Source organism: Sminthopsis crassicaudata, chromosome 4 (assembly GCF_048593235.1).
Source record: "Sminthopsis crassicaudata isolate SCR6 chromosome 4, ASM4859323v1, whole genome shotgun sequence".
NCBI classification, from domain to species: Eukaryota; Metazoa; Chordata; class Mammalia; order Dasyuromorphia; family Dasyuridae; genus Sminthopsis; species Sminthopsis crassicaudata.
Genome location: NC_133620.1, coordinates 165,288,838 through 165,297,081, shown reverse-complemented (window position 1 = coordinate 165,297,081; position 8,244 = coordinate 165,288,838). Strand labels below are relative to the sequence as shown.

At 34.4% G+C, this 8,244-nt stretch overlaps 2 pseudogenes; both read left to right on the top strand.

Moving 5' to 3' along the window:
- The first annotated feature begins 644 nt into the window (after window positions 1-644).
- On the top strand, window positions 645-1,677 carry LOC141541158 (trace amine-associated receptor 7a-like; annotated as a pseudogene).
- Window positions 1,678-6,994: 5,317 nt separating this feature from the next.
- LOC141541157 (trace amine-associated receptor 7a-like) lies at window positions 6,995-8,027 on the top strand (annotated as a pseudogene).
- Window positions 8,028-8,244: the final 217 nt, after the last annotated feature.

Below are 8,244 nucleotides of genomic sequence, written 5' to 3'. Positions count from 1 at the left end.
ATGTTCCTATAAATAGTAGTACAGCAGAAAAAAAAAGTCCTTACTAATGGCTAATGGGAAAAAAAAAGTTTTTCCCCTAGTTCACATCTTACACCATAGGGATTATATCTTAGGGTTTTTTTGGCACTTCTATGAGTGAGGTCCCAAAAGTCAAAATATGTGGGGCATTAACTCAGAGATGACAACATGAAGGAAGAGAAAGTAATAAAAAGTGACCCCAGAACTGAGAAATCCTGAACTTTGCTGAAGAGCTTGACTGAAGTACAGAATGAGAAGATAAGAGGAAGATGTTACCAAGCAAAAAAAAAAAAAAAGAATATCTTGATGTTGATCCTTAGTAGATTTAGTCAAAGCTATTTATTTAATGCTTTTTTAGGTTAGGAGAAGCTGTTCTACTAAGTTAAATCAACATATACTGAGTATAACAGAAAATGGGGAAAAGCAGGGATTAAGTATTTATTTAGTGCTGGCTATGCCAGTCAATACGTTAAATGCTTCACAAATATTATCTCAATGAAATGGATCATAATTCATTTAACTTTGTATATACTTGTAGTAATCTTTTTCTTCCCAGGAATATTGGAAGTGTCAGTGATAACTTTTCTATGATAAGAAAAACAAAGATACTTATAAGCTGAGTGAGAATGATAAGCAGCAGCAACGGACCCCAAATTTCAGTTATGCAGCTGTGCTATGAGAACATCAATGGGTCTTACATTAAAACCTCCTATTCACCTGTCACTTGTTTTATCCTCTACCTGGCCTTTGGCTCAGGGGCTATGCTGGCTGTGTTGGGAAACACTCTGGTCATGATTTCAATCCTTCACTTCAAGAAGCTTCATGGTCCAGTCAATTATCTTATTGCTTCTTTGGCTTGCACTGACTTTTTGGTGGGAGCCACTGTGATGCCTTTCAGCATGGTGAGGTCTGTAGAGAATTGTTGGTATTTTGGGAAGAGTTACTCTTAACTTCACTCTTGTTTTGATGGATCATTTTGTTATTCTTCCAATTTTTATTTGTGCTTCATCTCTATTGATAGATATATTGTTGTGACTGACCTCTGGTCCATCTAACCAAATTCACTCTGTTTCAGGAATTTGAATCATGTTCTCCTGGTTCCTGGCCATTACATTTAGTTTTTCACTTCTTTGCACAAATGCCAATGGTGATGGACTGCAGGAATTAGTAAGTGACCTCACCTGTGAGGGAGATTGTCAGGTTGCTGTGAATCAAAGCTGGGTACTGATAGACTTTCTGTTGTTCTTCATTTCCACTCTGGTTATGGTTATTCTTTATTGTAAGATTTTTCTAGTAGCTAAACAACAGGCTAGAAAGATTGAAAGTCATCCTCAGAGAGTTACAAAGCCACAGTGTCCAAGAGGGAGAGAAGAGCAGCCAAAACACTGGATATTACAGTGATTGAATTTCTGATTTCATGGTTACCATACTTTATTGAAGCAATAATTGATGCTTATCTGGGATTCATCATCTCGACATATATTTATAAAATTTTAATTTGGTTTGCCTATTACAACTCACCCATAAACCCTCAATATTTATGCTTTCTTTTATCATTAGTTTGAAAGAGCAATTAAACTGATTTTTACTTGGAAAGTTTTCAGAGGTCACTTTTCAACAACAGATTTGTTTTCTAAACAAATTAAGATTTTAGATTGAAAAAGTTAAAATATGGAACAATGTTAAAACTGGAAAAGGTAAATTATAATGAGATGTAAGTATTTTCTTTTCATGCAGTTTAAACTCCAATTTAAAGGTTGATATTAAATAAAGTTAATTTACCAAGATAAATTATATGTGAATAGTGCTTACAAGCTGTCATCAAAGTTGTAGTCCTCTTTTTGTCTTTTCTTATTTGAAGCACAAATAAAAATTGGAAGAATAACAAAATGATCCATCAAAACAAGAGTGAAGTTAAGAGTAACTCTTCCCAAAATACCAACAATTCTCTACAGACCTCACCATGCTGAAAGGCATCACAGTGGCTCCCACCAAAAAGTCAGTGCAAGCCAAAGAAGCAATAAGATAATTGACTGGACCATGAAGCTTCTTGAAGTGAAGGATTGAAATCATGACCAGAGTGTTTCCCAACACAGCCAGCATAGCCCCTGAGCCAAAGGCCAGGTAGAGGATAAAACAAGTGACAGGTGAATAGGAGGTTTTAATGTAAGACCCATTGATGTTCTCATAGCACAGCTGCATAACTGAAATTTGGGGTCCGTTGCTGCTGCTTATCATTCTCACTGTTATACTTTGATTCATAGTATATAATGCATTTATTTTACCTATTCTGCTTCCTTCCAAGAACTTCTGATATTTTTCTTCTTTTCAAAATATTTCTTTTAATTTTTCATTTACAATGAATCTGAATAATTTTCTATCATATAATTAACAATTGTATTTATTTGAATCAGTAGCCCTGAAATGTTTTAAACTCTATTCTGGATTATAGAATTATGCTGTTATTTTTTTCTGTCTTTCCATTAAAAAAAAAGTGAAGCGAGTGATTAATCCTACTTATATACAACAATAAAGCTTTCTCTCTAGGAAAGCAGTTCATATGGTAACAATGTTTCTCCACTCCAAAACTTGAGTTTATTTATATTCTAGTCAATGAGAAACCTAGCCAAAGTTACCTTAGTCCTATACAGTGGTTTTTGGAATGTGAGTGCATTTTATCATTGTTTCCTATACCATTCCTTCATTAATAATAATCCCAACCATTTATATAGTATGTAGATAGATAGATAGATAGATAGATAGTTATAGATATAGATATAGATATAGATATAGATATATATATAAATATATATCTATATCTATGGATATAGATATAGATATAGATATAGATATAGATATAGATATAGATATAGATATAGATATAGATATAGATATAGATATAGATATAGATATCAGGCACCATGCTAAGTGCTTTCCAAATGTTTTCTCACTTGTTTTCACAACAATCCTAGGGAATGGATGCTATTATTATCCCCACTTTGCAATTAAGGAAACTGAGGTAAACAGAAGTAAAATGACCTGCCCAGAATTGCAAGTATCTGGAGCTGGATTTGAATTAAGATGTTCCTCATTTAAGGTCCATAATTATATCTACCATATCAAGTAGTTGTCTCATTAGCAACAATAAAATTCAATAACATAAGAGTACCAAATTAGCAGTTACAGCAGAATCTAATTTGCTTTGACAAATATTTGTTCATTCCATTCATATGAGTCCACTTTAATCACCTAAAAGAGTTATACAATGAATATGTGATGACACTGGTTTTAGGCTATTGTTTAGTTGTGTCCAACTTTTCTTGATCCATTTGAGGTTTTCTTGACAAAGATGTTAGAGTGGCTTGCTATTTCTTTTTTCATTTTACAGATGATGAACTTAGATAATAGGGTTAAGTGACTTGCACAAGGTCACTTAACTAAGTAAGTATCTGAGTCCATATTGAAACTCATGAAGATGAGTCTTTCTGAATCCAGGCCAGTACTCTATCCACAATAAACCCATCTAGTTGCCCCAATTTTAGATTAAACTTATACTATATATGTATCTGTGTGGAGGGGTGTGTGTGTGTGTGTGTGTGTGTGTGTGTGTGTGTGTGTACATAAAGCTATTGCCCAATACATACTCAAATATGTTGCAAGTATGTATGTTCTACTTTTCATATAACATAGTGACTTTACATAGTCATGCCTTACTTAAATCCAATTCACTTGCAAGTCATGGCATCACATCCTTCCTTTCATGGTCTTCTTCAAGAAAGAAGGACAAACAACAACTTCTGTGAACAGGAACTGCCCCATGGGAATCCAACTAACACGGGCCACCTAGACAACACAATTCTTCCCTCCCCTTTTCTATTCCTTCCTTTCCCTTTTTCTTTCTTTTTCCTTTTCTTTCCTAATTCCACATAGGATATCATATGTTTACTTGCAGGTGTTCTGCTGAAAGAAATGTAAATTTTGTTGTTTAAGTCTTGGGATTTATGGTTTAGGATTATGCCTTAAAACCAAATCATTTTGGCTTTCATTGATTGGATACCAATAGGTTCCAGGTCAACCTCACTCCTTTCATCATCTTTGTGCAGAATGAATGTAAATTAGCAAATCATTCTCTTTTGCCTAGAAATCCTGAGGGTCTTCCCATAACAAATTTTTTGACAAAGTAAAAAGAGATCATTCTCTGCCTGGTTTTTTTCCTAGTCTGTGTGACTGATTGGGAATTGAATCAAGATTTCCTATTGCCCAGGGCTAATTCTAATTTTTCTGATCTATATCTTGCTACTGAACCTAGAAGTCTCCTCCAGTTGGTAAGGCTGGTGACTTTGCACAGCCCTCTCTCACTTAAATCCAAGTCACTTGCATTTCATGACATCACCTCCTTATTTATAATTAGTGGAGAGAAAAGCAAAATGACCTAGTGGATGACCTTGGTCTTAGAATCAGAATCTTGGGGTCTTGGTATCTTCTCTCACCTCTGACATTCAATATATTTGTGATCAAGGGCAAGTCTCAGTACTCACACCAAATTCTTAGGCATTATAAATGAGAGACAAGTTGCCAGCTATCATTAGTGAAATGAATTTCCATACCAACAATTCCTCATAGCAATGAAATAACAGGTAGGTATAATCCAAGGGTGGTGCTCTATCCACTGTGCCACCTAGTTGCCCCTCACCAATAGCTCTTAAGAAGTTGTAGCATGCACAGCAGCCAAACTTGGGAAAGATTGTCTTAGCAGAGAGGCTAACCAAGTTGAAGTTAATTGAAAATCCTCAGTCTCTCAGTGAATTAGGGGTATTTCTATGTCAAGTGGGTGAAGTACCCATCCCTACTACCAGCCCCGAGCAAGAGACAGATGAATACAATTTGTTTCCACAGACATGAAGGCAAGTGAAAGTTATTGAGTAGTATCTGAGTGTGATCAAACAAAAGACATCAAAATCTGCCCCAGGCCATTGCCAGTCACTTTTGTTCTGTCACTGGACTTTGATGACTCTGGAAAAGAAATTGAGGCTGATGACTATGCAAATATGACTCACTTAAATCAATTAATTCAATCCACCCCCAGAAATCATTTGCTGTTTTTCCTAAAGAAAAGACAAACAAGAAGAGATGCAGTCTATCCCAGCTGCAAGCAATTGCAGTTGTTGAGTAGATATCTCTGGAGAGAAAACATTTTGGAGGCAGGCACCACTCTGAAGTCTTATTCCAGTTTGGTTTTATATCTTATAAACAAGTTGTGGAATTCTTTATACCACACAAAAAACTCACCAAAGAAATCAATTGTTGATTTGGATTTCAAGGTATTACTTAATTTCAACATCTTGTTCTGCTGTTTTCTATACAATGCATCCATATGCACTATTTATAGATATTGTGGTCTGTATGCCTACATTATGTGTAAATATTCTTCTGTATGTGCATATGTTTTATGTGTGTATGATGCATGAATAAAGTCTGATCGTAGTTTTAAAATATTAAAGTCTTATTGTAATTTTAAGCAATTAGAATTTAATCTGCACTAATACTTTTGTGATATACTCTATATATATATGGATCAATCGTATCGAATAGTAGAAGGAATAATTGTTTTCTAATAGTGAAGACTTGAGTTCTGACACATGCTGGTTCCAGAGAAAGTCTTCCATAATCCTTCCCCAAGAATTCTATAATAGTGTAAGCTACACAATAGATGCCAATTTGCTTTGTAGAAATACATGTCTACAGTGGAAATTTCTCATATTAATGAAATATAGGAACATATGTCCCATATATGTCTGCATGAAATGTATTTCTGATGGCTCAGAAATGGAAATGACAATCAGATTTTCTCCAAGATTATTTCAAAGAATTCAAGCATTTTCAAGCAGAACAAAACTAAAAGGAATTAATTATGAAAATAGTAATTATTAATATGTTTGTGGTCTGGGAATGAGCTAGCAATGAAAAAACTTTTAAAAAGTTATTGAGGAATTAAGCTCTAATGTGGACAGCCATTATTTAAGAAACTACAGATTATTGTTAAATGAACAAGAGAAACATTTAAAATATACCTATATATATTATTTATTCATCTACATGTACTCATTCAAATATAATCAGGGTATTCTAAAAGATACTTAAGTTTTAAGCTTTAATAGCTACATGTACAAACATATGCACTCTTACATAGATATTGTTTGCGCCCATGTGCTCCCATAATCAGTATATTCACTATGAATTCCACAATCAAAAAAAATCCATAAACAAAAAATCCCTCATAAATGTATAAATTTTACAACACAAAATGGGTAATTTACATTCCCATAAATGGTAGTATAACAAAATAAATTCCCTACTAATGGTTATTGGAAAAAAAGTTTCTTCTATTAGTAAACTCTTATCCCCATAGATATTTTATCTTTGGGGTATTCTGGCACTTCTCTGGCTGATTTCCCAAAAGGTTGAGGTACTTTGGGCATTCACTCAGAGTTGACAGCATGAAGAAGGGCAAATCAAGGTGACCCTTGAACTGACGAATACTTTTTATTTCATTGAACTTTGCAGAAGAGCTTGTCAGTGGTACAGAATAAGATCATTTGGAGAAATATTACCAAACACTGATTATCTTGATGCTGATTCTTAATCGACTTATTCAAGCCTATTTATTCAGTGGTTTTTAGATTTGGGGAAGCAGCTATACTGAAGGAAATGGACACATAATGAGTACAATAGAGAACAGGGTTTTATTTTTTATAGGAAAGAGGAAAGGAATTAAGCATTTAAATAGTGCCTCCAATGGCAGGAAATGTGTTGTGTTTTTAAAATATTATCTCTGCAAAATAGATCATAATTCATGAAGCATAGTATTTGATTTTGTATAGACATGCAATTATTTTTTTTCTTTCAGGAATATTGGAAGTATCAACAATAACTTCTATGATTGCCAAGTAAAACAAAGATAGTCTGAGAGAGAAGAATGATAAACAGCAGCAATGGGTCCCAACCTTCAGATGTAGAATTCTGCCATGAGAATATTGATGGGTCCTGAATTAAAAACTCCTACTCCTCTGGACCTGAATCATGCTCTACCTGACCTTTGGCTCAGGAGTTCTGCTGGCTGTCTTGGGAAACCTTCTGATCATGATTTTCAATCCTTCACTTCAAGTAGCTGCATTTTCTGGCCAATTTTCTCATTACCTCCTTGGCTTGTGCTGACATTTTGATGGGAGTCACTGTGATACCTTTCAGTGGAGAGTTGTTGGTACTTTGGGGAGAGTTGCTGTAAACTTCACTCATATTTTGATGCATCATTTTGTTATTGTTCCTTTTCCCACTTGTGCTTCACCTCAATTCATAGATACATTGCTGTCACTGACCCTCTGCTTTATCCAACCAAATTCACTTTGTTGATTTCATGAATCTCTATCCCATTCTACTGGTTCCTTGCTATTACATTTAGCTTTTTATTTCTTTACATAGGTGCCAATGATAATGGACTGCAGGAATTGGTAAGTGCCCTCACCTTACAGTTGTCCGATTGCTATGAATCAAAACTGGGTACTGATAAACTTCCTGTTGTTCTTAATTCCAGCTCTGGTTATGATCATTCTTTATTGTAAAATTTTTCTAGTAGCTAAACAATAGGCTAAAAAGGTTGAAATTGTGAACAGCAAAACAGAGTCATCCACTAAAGGTTACACAGTAAGAGTGTACAAAAAGGAGAGAAAAGCAGCCATCACATTGGGCATTGCAGTGATTGCATTTCTGATTTCAGTGTTGCCTTATTGTATTGATTCAATAATTGATGCTTTTCTAGAGTTCATCACTCCAGCATATGTTTATGAAATTTTACTTTGGTTTGCCTATTATAACTCAGCTATGAACCTTCTAATTTATGCTTTCTTTTATTCTTGGTTTCGAAGAACAATTAAACTGATCATCCGTGGGGAAGTGCTCAGAAGTCACTCTTCATAGATTTGTTTTCTGAACAAATTCAAATTTTAGATTGAAGAATTAAAAATATGGAACAAAGTTGGAGATGGAATTGGTGAATTATTGATATAAAAATATCCTTTCTCCATTGAGTCCCAATTCCAATTTCAGGTTCATGTTTAGTAAAATGTATCTACCATGCTAAATTACATGTGAATGGTGTTTACTAGTTCTTTTCAAAGTTGCACTTCTATTCCTGTTCTATTTGTTTTTGTTCATTATTCCTGTCTTGAA